We start from the raw sequence: 16,170 nt of genomic DNA on the forward strand, positions 1-16,170 counted from the left end.
TGCAACTAAAAAGACATCCTATTTTTCTAGTTATTTACAGGTATGGTATCCTGTGAGAAAACAAAACTTGCCAAGAGGCATAGTACTATAACAGCAACATTACTGTCATGTGAACTGAATGACTGCATATGCCAAAGCAGGGATATATTTAAGAAACAGCTGTTGATAGATATATAATATTTATAAGACTCAGTCAGAAAAACAGCTTGATGATTTCATTTTATTTAATGAACAGAATTACAAATGACGAATTTATTGTCAAAAAGCCTGCAAGAAACCATACCATTCCTTCTGCTTTTGTAAGCATATAAAATTAATTTCTGTACTGCAAATGTTATTGATAAATTAGGCAGACTTACCGATTTGGCATTCTTCTTTTTGTATCTTGCTTTCTGAATGGAAAGAATATAATTACCATAGATATTTATAATATTCACAACTTCATTTTCATTTTAGCTTGTATGACATTAGAGTTGAAGACAAGTTGCTAATAATTTCCAAACTACTGTACAATGTGCATAAAATGATGGCCTGGGTGGTGTAGTGGTTAGTGTTGTCACCTCACAGCTAGAGGTTCTCTGGATCAATTCTCAGCTGGGGTGCCTTCTGTGTGAAGTCTGCATGTCCTCCCTGTGGTCACATGGGTTTCCTCCCACAGTCCAAAGACATGCAGTAGGTGGATTGGACACTCTAAATAGGCCATAGGTGAGTGTGTGAGTGAGTGGTGGGAATGAACAACCACAGCAGGGCTAGCCATTCAGTGGTGTAAACCTTGGCTCAAGATGATTGCCACTGTGGAAGTGACAACCCAATCCAATGTGCAAAATGGAAAAAGGGGGTTAGGATGGATGGATGCAAAATGTACTTAAAGTCCAGTTAGCTCATGGAGGGGCTTTAAAGAAAATTTACACATGAGATAAAGGCTTACATCATATAATATCTCAAATGCATAATGGTTATGAAGGTAAAATCAATTGGCAAATAGCATTAATCATTACTTACTGAGGGAAGATGAAGAAGCAAAGTGACTCATTAAGTAGTTAATGCAATAAATAAGAACAGCATTGCTCTGTATGGTGCTTGGTAGATGGAACATGGTCCCAAGAAATTTACAAATGAAGTTAGACAGTGGTAAGAATAAAATCTTAAAAACAATAAGAGAAAAAAAGCCTATATTGAACTTCAGCTACTGTCTGACATCATTATATAATATTAAAATTAGAAGTACTTTCATAACTCTTCCAAGGATAACTCTCGATAATTTCCTGGTTTTGATAAACCAAACAATCAATTGCCAAAGAACAAAAATATCATTTAACTTTATTGGCTAGTAAAGGAAGTTTCCATTGTTAATCATGAATGACTCCTTTCTGAACTATTGTTGCTTGTTTGTTGCCTATCTGCCACTCTCTTGCTTACTCTTTATATACACATATATAAATAAATATATGTATAAATATAGATAACATCAAAGTTAGGCAATTAGTATATATCCCCTGAAAATATTGGCTTATTCTATACTAGAAAGGGGGCTGATGCATTATGCAACATGTACCACATTTTGAAATTGTCAATAAAAGCACAAATGCCTGTGATAAAATTGTCATAGATATGCAGAAAGCACTGCCGCATTCCTTTTTATTCTACCCAATTTCATCTGTAACCGGTACTTAAATACCCAGACAGCTTAAGGAAGTATTATTGGGTACACTCGCACACATCCACCCACACAAACATATGCATACATATTCACTCATACACTCACGTTTGTTGTTATAGTTATGATAACATTATTTACCTTCCTTTCAATTTTTTTATGTTTTTTGCCTTGGGCATGTTTCTTTATATTTGGGGTGTGGCTCATGTAAAAGAATAGGGATTATACATTTTTATGAAAAACACAAAGTATGAAAGGAAATGCAAATTATACATAAACTAAGATACAGATGAACAAAAACATGTCTAATGATATGGTGTAGCTTGTACAGTTACTGAAATACTGATGCATGTTTGTAACACACCTCTGAAGTAACTACAGAGCCAAAGTGTTAATGCAGATGTTAAGTTAAAGCCTACACCCAAACATAAATGAAGAACTCTTATGTGCTTGCTTGATTGGCATGGATTTATGATGTTATGATTTCCATTTTCTTGTTTTGGAAAATCTAGAGTTGTGTACATCATGCTCAGCTGAATCTGATGGAGACAATATTCAATATTTATATTATAAATGAGGATATACTTTTGACAGCCAGATGCCTGTTTTATCAGTGTGAAGGAAGTTTATAGAAAAAGACGGTATTAAGAGTTTATTCAAATATATGGGTACAAATATAGACATCTGGAAAATCTTCTAGACTTATTCACTCACTACTTCACTCAGTTTGATCTGGGAGCTCTGATTTCCTGCCAAACAGTGAATTTCCAGCTAAATACTGATTTGTTGTCCAAAGGATCAAGCCCACATATTTGTTGCATAATATTCACATGTTAAGAAGAGGTGCAGATTTCATGCTTCAAGATACATTTGGTTGAAAATGTAGATAGAAAGGTAAGCCTTCTTTACAGAATATGATGTTGTGACAGGGTATGAGAAAACCAGCTATGAGGAAAACTCTAGTAAGTGCAATGTACTGGTGTACTGCTAATGTGCTGGTAAAGTGTTGGTGTATTAGCACAGAGTTAAGGTGATGGTGTGTTGTTAATGTACTGGTGTATTGCTAATGAGCTGGTAAAGTTTTGGTGTATTGATGCAGAGTTAAGGTGATAGTGGGTTGTTAATGTACTGTTGTGGGTTTAATATGCTGGTGGTTTTTAATGTACTGGTGTAGGGCTAATGTGCTGGTGCAGTGTTAATCTGATGGTACGTTGTTAATCTACTGATGTACTGCTAATGTGCTGGTAAAGTGTTGGTCATACCTCTCAAATGCACAGATTTTCACTGAATGCCCAGATTTTTGCCCCATATTTTTGGTCCGTTTTTCATACATTTGTGGTTTTCTGGCAAATTAGTGGCAAATCATTGAAGACTGAAGTTAGAAAATAATGACAGACATTTGAGCTTCAGACTTCATACCTTTCAGAAAATTCATGCTAATGCAAAACCTTTTATTCTATTAACTTTCTAAGTTTATAGGAGGAATATTTGAAAATTGTCCCTATTTTTGTGCCTTTGTCCCACTTTTATATATGGCTTTGTCCAGATTTCTTGCTCTAATAGGTTGAGAGGTATGGTGTTGGTGCATTGGTACAGAGTTAAGGTGATGGTGGGTTGTTAATGTACTGGTGTACTGCTAATGTGCTGGTAAAGTGTTGGTGTATTGGTACAGAGTTAAGAAGATGGTGGATTGTTAATGTACTGGTGTAGGTTTAACATGCTGGTAAAATTTTATTGTGGCGGTGGGCTATTAATGCACTGGTGTAGGGTTAATATGCTGGTACAGTGTTTGTTTGTTGTGAGTTTGTGTGGTTTATTAATGTAGTGCTGCAATCTTAATGTACTAGAGTGCTGTTAATGCATTAGCATATAATGAATAGCATACTGGTGTAGTGTTATGTACAGGTGTAGCACTAATGTGCTGGGATACTGATAATGTGTTGATACAGTATTGGTATAGTGCTAATGTGCTATTTTAGTACTTATATGCTGGAGTAACATTAATGGACTGCCACTGTGATAGTGTACTGACATGGTACATGACTATCACATAATATCCTGGAATAGAGCTAACATACTGGAGTAGTGCTAATCTGCTAGTGTAGTATTAACAAGCTAATGTAATGTTGATTTGGTATTTTTAATATTACTGTACTACCATAGTATTAACACTATGGTGTAGTATCAACACAGTGGTGTAGCATTAACATGCTAGAGTAGAGTTAGTGTGTTGGTGAGGGGTTAATATACTGGTGGAGTACTAACGTGCTAGAGTAGTGTTACTGTGTTGGTGCAACACCAATGTGCTGATCTAGAGTTAGTGCACTAGTATAGTGTGTTTGTGTGTGTGTGTGTGTGTGTGTGTGCGTGTGCGTGTGCGTGCGTGCGCGTGCGTGCGTGTGTGTGTGCGTGCGCGTGCGTGCGTGTGTGTGTGTGTGTGTGTGTGTGTGTGTGTTGCTGCAGCAACAATATGCTGTGTAGTGAACTATAACATACAACTGACTAAGCGCTTTGACCCACATAGGGCATCTTCAGAGTCAGTTTGTCACATCTAAACACACCCTTTAAATAAGCATTTCAATTAACACTCAATTCATGTAGTAAATCATTGCTGTTAAGTCTCTCCTTAAGCTTTAAAGTTTAATCCTTGACTATCATTGCTATGATGTTATACAGATTTTTTTGTATAGAGACATCCTATACCAAGTAAGTAGTGAACATGTCAGTTTTCCAACTGTTGTTACAACATCTGAACATACATAAAAAAATATTAAACACACAATGTAGATGCTAAATATCATATATAAAAAAATATATATGAAAAAATATGTAATATATACTTGTGAGCAATATGAAAAATAAAATACAAAAGATAATACACCTGCATACAATTATAACTCATACACCTGACTAAAATAAGAAATCAACTAATTCATTATATAATCACAGTAAAGATTGTACTAATTTCAAAAATATTTTATTTTTTGTTATAGATAGATTATACACTAGAGATTTTGATGGTGATTATAAAACCATTTTGGAAGTCAGGGAATGCCTGTGGCAAATACGATTACATGCAAGCAATGTACCTGACATTAATGACACCTTATCTCTAGCATGTATATTGAAACATAAGGCAGCATATATTTAACAAATAGACACAATGGAATTTACACTTTTTAGTCAGGTGTATGTTATAGTTCAATAAAAGTCTCAGTGGTTTTATCTTGGTATCACCACTGTTTTTTATATTACTAGTTTATTATCCAGTTGTTGGACGTTTTAATATGCTGTGTAGTGTCTGTGTATATATGCGAGCACGTGCGTATGTGTGTTTGAATACTCTGGTGAAGTATTAACACGCTAATGTGCCATTAGTGTGTTGATGTAGTGTAAAGTTGCTGCTGTAGTATTAATATGTTGGCATTGCATTATTGTGCTGTTGTAGTACTGATGTGCTGATGAATCATGAGTGTGCATGCATTGCCCACATGTATCTGATGTAACTCATGTAACTCTGTGGGCAAAGTCATATTTGAAAGATTTTAGTTTATTAGGTATTATTTCTATGAGTGGCAACTACTTTTTGGATAGGCTTCTTGCAGGGTGTTGTCATAAATGTATACATAATCACAGTCTCATAATGTTGCCACTAACACTACATACAATGTGCACATCTCTCCAAATGGGTAGTGGGTATGCATCTCTCCAGATACTGTTCGTTATACGATGATAAAGTGTAAATATTTTTAAAAATTCTGCTTTCCATATTTTTTTAACTAGGCAAGTCTGTATGAAGGTGATATAAATATATATATATATATATATATATATATATATATATATATATATTTTTTTTTTATTTTATGATTCACCTTTTGTTGGCCGACAAACACAAAACTTGACATTGGAAAAGTAAACCATGCTACCTTGACACTGGAAAAGTTGAGGTCCTACTATGCATTCACCAAGAAGCAACCTTGGCACATGTAAATATAACATAACATAACAAAAAAAAACCTACAAAAGGCATAATTTTTTGCAAGGTGGCAAGCCCCTTTGCAATCCCACACCCCTTGATAATTATGCATACTAATGCTGAGATAGCACAATCATCAGGGAAAGGAAATATTCCCATACCTGGGGACTGTCAATCTCCCACACCTGTCAACCATCTGTATAGTTGACCAAATACAGTTCATTAAAAAGATTTTGAGTAAATCCCCTGTTGACCAAACCAGTGGAACCCATATGTATATATATATATATATATATATATATATATATATATATATATATATATATATTTATAGATATATATATATATGTATACACACACACACACACACACACACACACACATCGATGTGTGTGTGTGTGTGTGTGTGTGTGTGTGTGTGTGTGTGTGTGTGTAAGTGTGTGTGTGTGTGTCACATTTACAGTTTATTTTCATAATCTATAAGCTGAAGCTCTCACCTGAGCAGATTGTATGTGCTTGGCTGCACTTTTTTTTTACTTTCCTGCTTACAAACATTAAATCACCACTTGATCAGGCTTATACCGTTTAATGGGGGCTCTCATCATGGCAACAAAGAGGGTACTTTGGGCTCTCACTGGCACCCCATTAATAAGAGCATTTACTGTTTTCATGTCCTAACCCCAACTCCTTTTGGTGATGTCAACACTTCCATCACTGTAAGGGGGCCCCCTTTATTCCCTTGTGTTTACATATCTACCTCCCCACATGCATGTAGTAAAACTGCATTTACCAACTTGGGCAGCCTCACCCACATTTTCCCAGAATCGGCTTCCTACATCATGACAGGCCTCCATTTTTTAGCCTAAGCCATCAGAACAGTGGCAAAAGAAGAGTGGGTGTCACTGTTTCTTCTCACTGAGGATGGGTTCACCCATCATCTCTGCCTGTACTGTTAAGCACCCAAGCGGCTATTCAATTCCAGGTCACCTAGGCTGTATTCTTGTAAGCCTTAGTGCAGTCCTGATTCCATTTCTTGACTACATACAGCAAAAGGCTCTTTCTAGTCCTGTAGGTGAGTCTTACATTAAAATGTTATCATTAGAATGTACTTACCGATTATAGCTTCTTCTTTCAGTATCTTGGTCTCTAGAATGAGAATATAAACACCATCATTATAGATGTTTATTACAAATTGAAATACTTATATACATATATATATATATATATATATATACAGAGACATTTGCGCCCGTTTAATGTTTTGAAGCGCTTTTAGTAACTTCTTAGTATGAGCGTGTTGTCATGAGGTTCTCAACAGGAAGTGATGTAATTTTAACACTTCCTCTAAACCTTTTTAAAAAAAGTTTCACTGCTTGTTTTTAAGTTTTTCTGAAGAAGCTGCGGATTTTTCAAGCAGTGAAAATGCTACTTTATTAAATTAATTTTGCGTTCAAACCTCTTCACATTTCGTGGATTTGTATCGCCAGGCTGCTACCTTTCTGCATTTTTGTTTTCTTTTTGGTTTGTTTTTTGCTTCTCCAGTATTTGTTTGTTTTTCGTATGGCATCAGAAGGGTGTAGCAGTCCTGACACTCCGATCCTGTTTGGCACTTCAAACAAGAGTCCTGGTAAGGACTTAGATGTCGCTCCCCTGTTAGCGGCTTTGACACAGAGACTGGACCTCATTTATGCACGAATGGACACTATTGAGGGTAACAACAACCTATGGCCCCCTCAAACTTTTGGAATAGGGCTCCGTAGCAATGATGCTCACTTGGATAATAATGGCTTTTCCTCTCCAGCGACTAGCTTGGGAGATTCTATTCCTAATGGACAACCCCCCACTGCTAGTGGATCTGGTAATGAAGGGACTGGCAGCGCACTAATTAATAATCCTGACGCTGTCAGGTTCAGGACTAATCCGAATCCTACACCACAGCAGAATCTCAGCAACCAGAGGCTTATAGGAGTTCCTGTAATGTCCGAATGGATTTCTAACTTGGACGCTTTTTCCTTTACTGGAGCGCCGAATTTGGAACTACCGGCTACTGGGGCACTTGACAATGCTTCAACAATTAATTCCATTACTGATAACCTAAAGAAATTGGATAATAAACTTTTGAAGCTTAAGAAACTCCAACTTGAAGTTTCTTACTTCCAACAGTGCATCAAAGAACACATTATTCCTAAGGGCTTACGTTCCACTTTTTCACCTTCAGGTTTAATTCAAGGGTCTGAGGATTTTTACAATGACCTTATGGGCCTTTTTGAAGCACAAGGGTTACAGCTCTTAGAACTTTTGGTCAAGCATTACACTTTGAATATTCACAAAGTTACTGAAGAAATTAACCTTTTGGATGACTTAATCAAAATTGATACTGACTTTCTGAGATACAAGTTCAACTATAATCGAATATTTAACAGCATCGATGGTTTAATGACTAAATTAAAACAAAATAAAATCAAGAAATTAACTAGGGATAGAACAGCATACCAGCAGCGTAAAGCCTATCCCAAACTACAACAACCACCAGCCCAAGAATTTAACACCGGGTCAGAAACACTGATCGACAGTGAGGACAGTAACAACAGCAATGGAGATGGAAACGTGGGTAACCATGCAGAAACAGCGACACTTTATCAAAGCGAACCCCGCAGAAGTAATAGAATTAAAGGAAACAACAACAGAAATAGAAACAAAAACAATGGTAATGACAGAGCAGATTTTCAAAGGAATAATAACACTAATTTGGATAACGGTGACAACCGTTTTTTAGGACCTCTTCCAGCCCGGACCTATCAGACCAGGAACAGGTCACGCAACAACTGAGTGACACATCAAACTCTGACTTGATAGGAACAGAAGACTTACCTATTGAACATGAAACTGGCCCACTAATTCTCACTAACCTCAAGGGGGATTTTAAAATTTACAACTTCTCCCAAATTGACTTACAACCAGAGATTATTGAATTATTGGCTAGAGGGAACACCTTTGTCCCAAGTACGTCTTTTAATATAACTCAAACCATCATCGACCTGAAATGTTTTGTGAGAAAATTGAACTTGAATCTGCTTTTTAATAACAACGACCATGTTAATTCTTCTACTTTAAAACTTTCGAGCATCTTCAATCCACCGTTACATGCAGGGTTACGCACCTTTGAATCTATCTGTGAAATTGACTTGAGGCACTTGAGGAGCCAAGGTGGATCCCTCAGTCATTACCACAGATCAAATGTTTCCAAGGACCAGAGAATGGCCCTCTCCGATTTGAAAACCTTATCTATCCGCTTAATCAAGCCTGATAAGGGAGGTGGCCTAGTAGTTTTTGAAAACAACATGTATATAGAGAAGATGCTCATTGTCTTAGACTCACCTGCATACTCCGTCTCCTCTCTCAATGAAATGAACTTGGCATATAAAAGGATGAGAGGTTATTTGAGAGACCTCTTCCTCTCAGCAATCATTGATCTGGACCTTTACAGTTACTTAGACATCACCTTCCCCAAAGTGCCAGTCATGTTCGGAATTCCAAAAATACACAAAAACCTTGCAAATCCTCCCATGAGGGCCTTGGTGGACGGTAGGTTGTCTATGACATACCCATCAGCCAAGTTAATTGATGAAATATTGTCAAAATACATCAAAGAAATTCCTACTATCTGCAAAGACTCTTGGTCTTTTTTAAGTAACATCAACAGTATGATTTTTGAGGATTCCAACAACTTTTTAACCATCGACGTTGTGGATCTATATACTTCAATTCCACATCAAGAAGCTGTAGAATGGTTAGAGCTGAAATTACTCGAACTGAGGGCTACTTCTAACAAAATTAGAATTGTCACCGAGTTATTGGACCTTGTTTTAAGCTCCAATTTCTTCATGTTTAACAACCAGATCTACCTTCAAAAACAAGGGGTGGCAATGGGATCTCCTTGTGGGGCTAGCGTGACTAATTTGTTTATGTTTTATTGGGAAAGTAAATTTCTCTTTTCTGATTCTACATTCAAGAAACAGATACGATTATATACACGCTACTTAGATGACATCTTCATCCTCTTTAATGGTGATTCCCATGAGGCTACCACCCTTGTTGAGCACATGAATCAAACAACTCCATTCTTGAAATTCACTTATCATTTTTCTACCGAAGTTATCGACTACCTTGATGTGGAAATTAAAAAAGATCGAATAGGAAAAAGATACTTGTCCTCAGTTTTTTGGAAAGCGACCTACTGTAATTCAATGCTCCACTTCACCAGCCTGCACCCTTATAAGCAAAAACGTGGAATAGTAAAAGGCCAGCTAGTACGGGCTGCACGGATGTGCAACACATCCGAATCATTTCAAAAAGAGGTTCAATTCCTCAAGAACCAATTTTCCAGCAGAGGATATCCTGAGTCACTTCTGGATGATATTATTCTTGAGATTGAAAGTAAGAGAGCAACAGGTTATTTTAAACCCCTACTAGACGAACCCAAGACTAACTTGGCCAACAATGCATCTGGAATTTCGAGTGTAATTCCTTCTACCTCTCCTACTGATGTAGATTGCTCTGCTTCTACTACTGTCACCTTCCAAGACAAAAGTAACTTCACTACCAGTTTCATAACTACTTTCAATAATGACTCCAAGAAAGTTACTGACATTATTTGGAAAAATTGGTATTTCATAAGCAGCGACCTATATCTATCTGAAAAATTGGGCGCAGTTCCAAAGTTTGTTTTCAGAAGAGGTAAAAACCTCAAGGAGCTGTTACAAAGCAACCCCTTGAACATGGATTTTACTAGGAACAAGGGATGCTTTACTTGTGGGGCTTGTAATTATTGTAATGTGATCAAAGCTGGAAGCTCGTTTCAAGTCAACAGGAGGAAATATTTCATCAAACATAGAATTAACTGTGACACCCGGTCTGTGTGTATCTAGCCCAATGCGAATGCTGTTCTGCATTCTACATTGGCAAGACTGACAGGAAATTGAAGCAGCGTATCTACCAGCATATTTATGCCATGAAGAATCATAAACTGGATAACGCACTGGCCAAACATACAGAAAGTAACCCTGGCCATAAATTTTCCTTTATGGGCATTGACCATTTACCTAATAATATTAGGGGAGGCCCTACCCCATGTCTATTAGAATTAAAAGAACTTCAATGGCAAATAACACTCAATGCATTTAATAATCCAGGGTTGAATGAAAACTGCAATATCTCATCAGTTCTAAAAACGAGGAGTTAGACTAGATAAATTTACTGATTCCTCCGTTTCTCCCTTTTCCCCTGCTCTCCCCTGTCCCTCTTTCCCCTCCCCAAATCCCCCACTCCCTTCCCAACCCCCTTCTCCCTTCTTCCCCTTCCTTCCCCCCTCCCCTCCTCCTCCTCTTCCTTTCCTCCCCCTCCACACCCCCACCCCTTCCCCTTCACACACACACCCCACTACACACCCCTCCCCTTCACCACACCCCCACCCCCTCCCCTCCCCTCCTTCTCCTTCTCCTTTCCTTCCCCCTTCCACACCCCCCACCCCACCCCCACCCCCTTCACACACACACACACCCACCCCACACACACCCCCTTCCCCGTCACCACAACCCCCCACCCCTTCCCTCCCCTTTCCCCTTTCTCTTCCCCCCTCTCCCTCCCTCTCTACCCCCCACACCCCATACCCCACCCCACCCCCTCCCTCCCTTCTTCCCCGTACTTCCATCCCCCTTTTTTTATTTTTATTTTTTTTTTTTTTTTCTTTCATTTTTTCAATTTTTTTATTTTTTCATCTTTTTATATCTCTTTACATCTTTTTTCATCTTTTTCACTTTTTATCTCTTTTTACCTCTTGCCTCAAACTTGCCATTTTATTTAGTATTGGTTCATGTTTTATAATATTTAGTCATTTCTTACACATCTTAATCCTTGGAGCTCATCTAACAATGTTTTTGTATGAGCGTGTTGCCATTAGGATTCCAACAGGAAGTGATGTACTTCCCACACTTCCTCTAAACTTTTAAAAAAAGTTTTGGTTTTTTATTTCAATGGAGTTTTTTGTGAAGAAGCTCCAGATGGTATTTTATTAAACTAACTTTGCGCCCGTTTAATGTTTTGGAGCTCTTTTAGTAACTTCTTAGTATGAGCGTGTTGTCATGAGGTTCTCAACAGGAAGTGATGTAATTTTAACACTTCCTCTATACCTTTTTAAAAAAAGTTTCACTGCTTGTTTTTAAGTTTTTCTGAAGAAGCTGCGGATTTTTCAAGCAGCGAAAACGCTACTTTATTAAATTAATTTCGCGTTCAAACCTCTTCACATTTCGTGGATTTGTATCACCAGGCTGCTACCTTTCTGCATTTTTGTTTTCTTTTTGGTTTGTTTTTTGCTTCTCCAGTATTTGTTTTTTTTATTTTATGATTCACCTTTTGTTGGCCGACAAACACAAAACTTGACATTGGAAAAGTAAACCATGCTACCTTGACACTGGAAAAGTTGAGGTCCTACTATGCATTCACCAAGAAGCAACCTTGGCACATGTAAATATAACATAACATAACAAAAAAAAACCTACAAAAGGCATAATTTTTTGCAAGGTGGCAAGCCCCTTTGCAATCCCACACCCCTTGATAATTATGCATACTAATGCTGAGATAGCACAATCCTCAGGGAAAGGAAATATTCCCATACCTGGGGACTGTCAATCTCCCACACCTGTCAACCATCTGTATAGTTGACCAAATACAGTTCATTAAAAAGATTTTGAGTAAATCCCCTGTTGACCAAACCAGTGGAACCCATATGTATATATATATATATATATATATATATATATATATATATATATATATATATATATATATATATATATATATATATATATATATATATATATTTATAGATATATATATATGTATACACACACACACACATCGATGTGTGTGTGTGTGTGTGTGTGTGTGTGTGTGTGTGTGTGTGTGTGTGTGTGTGTGTGTGTGTAAGTGTGTGTGTGTGTGTGTGTCACATTTACAGTTTATTTTCATAATCTATAAGCTGAAGCTCTCACCTGAGCAGATTGTATGTGCTTGGCTGCACTTTTTTTTTACTTTCCTGCTTACAAACATTAAGTCACCACTTGATCAGGCTTATACCGTTTAATGGGGGCTCTCATCATGGCAACAAAGAGGGTACTTTGGGCTCTCACTGGCACCCCATTAATAAGAGCATTTACTGTTTTCATGTCCTAACCCCAACTCCTTTTGGTGATGTCAACACTTCCATCACTGTAAGGGGCCCCCTTTATTCCCTTGTGTTTACATATCTATCTCCCCACATGCATGTAGTAAAACTGCATTTACCAACTTGGGCAGCCTCACCCACATTTTCCCAGAATCGGCTTCCTACATCATGACAGGCCTCCATTTTTTAGCCTAAGCCATCAGAACAGTGGCAAAAGAAGAGTGGGTGTCACTGTTTCTTCTCACTGAGGATGGGTTCACCCATAATCTCTGCCTGTACTGTTGAGCACCCAAGCGGCTATTCAATTCCAGGTCACCTAGGCTGTATTCTTGTAAGCCTTAGTGCAGTCCTGATTCCATTTCTTGACTACATACAGCAAAAGGCTCTTTCTAGTCCTGTAGGTGAGTCTTACATTAAAATGTTATCATTAGAATGTACTTACCGATTATAGCTTCTTCTTTCAGTATCTTGGTCTCTAGAATGAGAATATAAACACCATCATTATAGATGTTTATTACAAATTGAAATACTTATATACATATATATATATATATATATATATATATACAGAGACATACACAGAAGGGAAAACACAAAAATAAACAACTATAGACCATTGAAGAACACAGGAAAATATATACTGCATGATAAAAAGACAAAAAAATTAAAAAATGTGCACCTCATTTAGGATTGTTGATTTTATTCTCTAACCTCATTTCCCCCTTCAGGATGCAGTAAAACCCTTATTGTTTGCACTAATTGCCCAGCACAAGTTGGTCATTTAACAAGATAAGAAAATTTGATTAAGAGAGATGTATAGCTGGATTGAGAAATACCTCATTATCAGCTCATTACCATGTTTCTAAATTGAACACTAGTGTAAGATCTGAGAATGCTAATGTTTTCCCTAGCAGTCCATGCACCATAGTAGCAAATGTACCCTGTTATGGTCATATGCACATATATACAGTCACTTATGCAGACACGTAGACATAAAGACCTACACAAGAGCACACACTCCTGTCAGACATTTCTACATGTACACATGCAGAAACACACATTTCGGTGCTCACACACACACACACACACACACACACACACACACACACACACACACAAACATTATCATATCATTCACTCCATCTCTTTGCTGATCTTTCCAGCACTGTAAGCACTCCGATAGGAATTCAAGGGTAACTCCCATTTTTAATACTCCCATGTTTTTATGACTGTCACTATTTCATCTTAGGCTAAAAATGTATTCACTTCACCAAGCAAATGGGGAGTCATGAGATGATTACATTGCTAATTAGCATTAGACACTCCCCCAGACTGTTGCATTAGCATTGGCTATGCCTAAATTACCACTCTCCATGCTGAAGCCTCTACAAGACAAGCAACTCAGCAGTTGAAGCTTATGAATTTGAAAGGCTTAGTATAATGTGGAAACCTTCCATGTTAAGGATTCCAAATCATACTAAACATTTGAAATCCCAGGGCATGTGTGAATGTCTCAAGAAATCTTGTTTTCACAAATAAATAAAAATTTGTGCTACAGAGATAGCTTTGGAGAAAAAAAGACTGCTTAAGGGGAGCAATAATTTAAGGAACTCCCCTACATAAAACAATTTTCAAGGTAGAAACCTGCATTCACAATGAAGTAGCAAAATGCAGATCATACAAAGAAGCCTGGAATCTGTTTTTCCAAAAGCTATCCCTTTAGCCTTTAGTTTAATTTTTATTTGTAGCTTTTTAAAAACAATGTGTTGAAAGAAGTCTAGCTGCGCAGAAAGACCACAATGCACATCACTATTGAATTAAGTTGTTCTTTACAGTAGCATAGGTAGCTGTTGTATTCCACACTAAACCATCGAAAATAATAAATATTATTCCTGAATTAATCACAGTCATTAGGATGCAGACAGCACTGGAATCATTACTATATTATGACAACGAGGGGTACTGGAGCTGTCACTGCTCCAATTGGTAGAAGGCTATTAGCATTACAGTGATGGTGGGACCGAGAATTATGTGGCAGCAGGTTTGTCTGCAGCACCAAGGTCCATATTACTGTTAAGGAATTTCCTTTGATGCAGTAGGGGTCCTGGGATTTTTTGGGTGCTTGTATGTTGCTCAGCACTGTACGGTCTGCAGTGTAATACTAACAAAGGGGATCACTATGTTTGTCAGATGAGCATCATTTTACAGTCAACTTTTGCTATAAGTAAAGTCAGCAATACTAGCATGTACTGCTGTGCTGTTGCTTTTATGAATGGCACATGATGGGGGGGGTGCTGATTAGCAGTGGTAGCTCCGGATTCCTTTAATTGCCAGAGCAGCGCAGCTTGGTGGTGGGGCACTTCTAGCCATATGACAAAAAATAAATAAATAAAATACAGCTTTCTAGAATCATCTTTCATCAAAGTCTAAGTTCAAAAAACAAGTCTTCCACTCGCACTGTAAATACAGTAAGCTGTTCTTTACAACTGTTAGCATAAGAGTTTGCAGCCATGACAGCATTTAAATCACTGCCAGCACCTGTCGTACTGCAAAAAAACTCTGCGAGAGCTTAACAACAGAGCAGCCTTCACTTTTGCCCCACCCCAGCTACAGCTCTACTCTGCAATAAACTACAAAATACATACCCCCCCCCCGGATTCACTAATCTGCCATGCAGGACTACAGTTGTCCTGCACATAAGCGGCAGTTTAAGTGGAGGACAGCAGCGCGCCATGCATAATAATGAAGGCATGCCGCCGGAGCTCCAAATCCTACACTGAGCGTGGATGAGTGCAGGGGGCTTGTCTGAAAGCAGAACTCTCAGAATAAACATGCCCCTGCAAAGTAGAACAGAAGAAAGTGTACATAAATTAGCAAAACTGCTCATAAGTGTCCGCATATCTCCACCAACAGTCCCCATGTGTTCAACAGTAGATTGAAATAAAATGAAGAAACCCTTGTATTAATTTTTATAAAACCCCGAGTACAGCTAACCGTAGGTGCACAGGTTTGCCCATCGCCTAGCTATGGTTAAAGCAGCTGAAAAGGCTGAAGAGGATAACAAGTAATATATATGCAAATGAAGCAGCACAGCAATAGTGGAATGGTTAGAGCATCCGCCTAACGAACAGGCATTCCTGGTTTAGTCCCACTGCAGCACAAATCATTTTCCATGGGGAATCTGTTTATGAATGTAATTTTACATCGTTTTGCCGTATAACCTACATAATAAGAATTAAATGTGAACTGGAGTACTGCATGAAATGCACATGTGAAGTGTTAGTGTCATAATGAATAAGGCACAAATAAGCA

General features: G+C 37.8%; 1 protein-coding gene across 1 annotated transcript in view; it reads right to left on the reverse strand.

The window, feature by feature from the left end:
• The window catches only part of LOC122809686 (von Willebrand factor A domain-containing protein 5A-like), a 130,215-nt gene extending 116,876 nt beyond the window's left edge, over positions 1-13,339 (reverse strand). Inside the window, exons 1-3 of the mRNA XM_044081362.1 lie at positions 13,301-13,339; positions 6,750-6,782; positions 360-392 (exon numbers count right to left, since the gene is read on the reverse strand). The gene's annotated coding sequence lies outside the window, so the exon portion shown is untranslated. The remainder of the gene's footprint in view (positions 1-359; positions 393-6,749; positions 6,783-13,300) is intronic.
• Between the last annotated feature and the right edge of the window lie 2,831 nt (positions 13,340-16,170).

This window comes from Protopterus annectens, chromosome 8.part0 (assembly GCF_019279795.1).
Source record: "Protopterus annectens isolate FY-2018-M chromosome 8.part0, PAN1.0, whole genome shotgun sequence".
In the NCBI taxonomy this organism is placed as follows: domain Eukaryota; kingdom Metazoa; phylum Chordata; order Ceratodontiformes; family Protopteridae; genus Protopterus; species Protopterus annectens.